Source organism: Delphinapterus leucas, chromosome 16 (genome assembly GCF_059928025.1).
Source record: "Delphinapterus leucas isolate spDelLeu-1000000601 "Yukka" chromosome 16, BTC_Dleu_Yukka2, whole genome shotgun sequence".
In the NCBI taxonomy this organism is placed as follows: domain Eukaryota; kingdom Metazoa; phylum Chordata; class Mammalia; order Artiodactyla; family Monodontidae; genus Delphinapterus; species Delphinapterus leucas.
Window position 1 is genome coordinate 19363876 of NC_143144.1, and position 2475 is coordinate 19366350.

The 2475-nt window shown below is 37.9% G+C and overlaps 1 pseudogene; it reads right to left on the reverse strand.

Annotated features, from left to right (window-relative positions):
- Positions 1 to 1643: 1643 nt before the first annotated feature.
- Positions 1644 to 2042, reverse strand: LOC111167619 (mitochondrial import inner membrane translocase subunit Tim9 pseudogene; annotated as a pseudogene).
- Between the last annotated feature and the right edge of the window lie 433 nt (positions 2043 to 2475).

The window sequence follows — 2475 nt, forward strand, 5'->3', positions numbered from 1 at the left end:
GGCAGGGACACTGTGACTTACACATTTTCGTGTTTCCTGAACTATCATCCATTACAGGGTGATATGTATGTATTGCTAACATGTAGAAAGGGCTCAGTAAATGTTTCATAATAAAGTCACATCTCTTGAAGGTCCCTTTAAGTTCTTTGATTCTAAAATTATTATTCATTCTTTATTTCTTTACACTTCTTATTGCATTGGGATAAATATTTCTCCCTGAGGGTGGAAATATGTTAGGGTTAATCTGCAAATTAAAAGTATATAAGAATTTTAATCACAGTATAATTAAGACCTAGGGTTTTTTTTGAAATGCCAGTCAGTATTGCCATAAAAGAGTAATGAGCTCCTTTCTGGACTTCCCTGGTGGTGCAGTGGTTGAGAATCCAACTGCCAGTGCAGGGGACACGGGTTTGATCTCTGGTCCGGGAAGACCCCACATGCTGCGGAGTAACAAAGCCCACACACCACAACTACTGAGCCTGCACGCCACAACTACTGAAGCCCGTGCACCTAGAGCCTGTGCTCTGCAACAAGAGAAGCCACCGCAGTGAGAAACCCACATACTGCAATGAAGAGTAGCCCCCACTCACCACAACTAGAGAACGCCAACGTGCAGCAACAAAGACCCAGCACAGCCAAAACAAAACAAAACAAAAAAACAATCCCACTTAAAAAAAAGCAAAAGAGTAATGAGCTCCTTTCTCATGAAAACAATAGTCTGTGGGAAGTTTTTTTTTTTTAAGGAAGTAAGCTTGAAAAGTGTCAATTTTATTACCATTTCAATTAAAAATTTTTGTCTTTATTTTCTGTATGAGACTAACCTATACAAGATATTGATTAAGCATGAAGTCAGGACTCAAGATATCCCATCTATTTACTATAGTTTGTATTAGTAACTTCAATACTTAGAGAAAAAATAAAAGTTAGTAGTGCAAACCAATATCCAGTTCTCCTTTCTTTCCTGGGAATACAAGGCTACAATTTGCAGTCTGCTTGCACCTAAGCGGAGCCATGTTACAGCTCTGGCCAAGTAAATATGAATGGGAGTGACGTGTGGCAGTAGAAAAGCAAACACCATCCTTTCATTCTGTTCTCTTGTCTTAGCAATCATGAAGGAGGCTACATGGTAAGATAACCACAGTGTGAAAGCAGCCTGAATTATTTTTATTTTAAAGCAAGTAACTGTTTTATGTATTTACCATCAGTGTGAGGCAGATGTAAATGAACAGGAATATCTAGAGGATAATTCCTATTGAAAAACATTTCAAGGTGTCCACAGACTGGTCAGAATACTATGGTACTATATGGTATAAACAACTAGTCAGTGATATTTCCATTTATTTCACTTTTAGTAATAAAACATTTTTCTTATACATGATTGAACACGTATTTTATTTTAAAATTAATAGTCACAGTTGAAGAAATAATGGTTTATTTTTCTAATCAAGTGGCCAAGCTGCTCAATCTTAAAACCATAACAAATGTTGCACCTTATTATTTTAACTAAACAGTAAGACCTTCTGTTTTGATTATTCATGGTAAATTGCAACTTTGTTTCTCACTAGTTTCCATTTGCCAAACAGTCATGACAAACAGTTTAACCTGGTGGTTACTGCTTTCAAGGGATTCTATCAGACGAATCCTCATTTCCAGTGCAATAGCTGTTGGCAGTCCTTTGCTGAAAGTCCATCCATCAGGACTTCTCTATTGTGGTTAGTTAAGAGTTGTGCTTTTGCTGCCAGGGCTTCATTCTGCTGAATATGATATTCCTGAAATTTAATGGATATTCTTTGCATCATTTAAAAATATTTCTATAAGCAATGTTCTGAGCAGGTTATCTCAACAGGTATTACTTCTCTTCCTGTGAAGTCTTTAACATAATCCAAAAAGCATGTTTCTTTAAGTTTATAGTAGGTTCCAAGAAGTTCATTGAACTATTTTAACTGATCAGGTTCTGGTATTTGTGCAGCCATATTCTTTTGGTATGTTTATCAGTCACTTTTTCTGATGCATGAGTTTCCTTTCTTTTCTGGAAAAGCAGCTAAACTTTGCTTGAATGTCTCCTGTGAGGCCTGATTTCTTCCTTAAGCACAGGCTCTCCCATTTGGTACCAGTATGAGGCAGAGAGGCTAGTCTTGGGACAGAGGGTTGGGGTATGGGTGGGTGCCTGGCAGCTGGATGGCAGAGAACCTAATGTTAGCACTTGATTTGTTGAGTCACCACATGGGGACAGCTGCCCCAGAGAGTTGCCAGGACCTACAGTGGTTTTTGCTTGAGTGTAAAATAATTTTTACATGTTTAAACCAGTGAGATTTTGGATTAATTTGTCCCTGAAGAATCACTTGTCCTAATCTGACTAATATGGGTGGCACTGGGAATTGCAGTCATTAGAGATAGAGAAGAAAGCCTGTAATAGCAATAGCTAGCCCTTATTAAGCACTTACTCTCCAGGATTTGTCCCATGTACTTGAATGA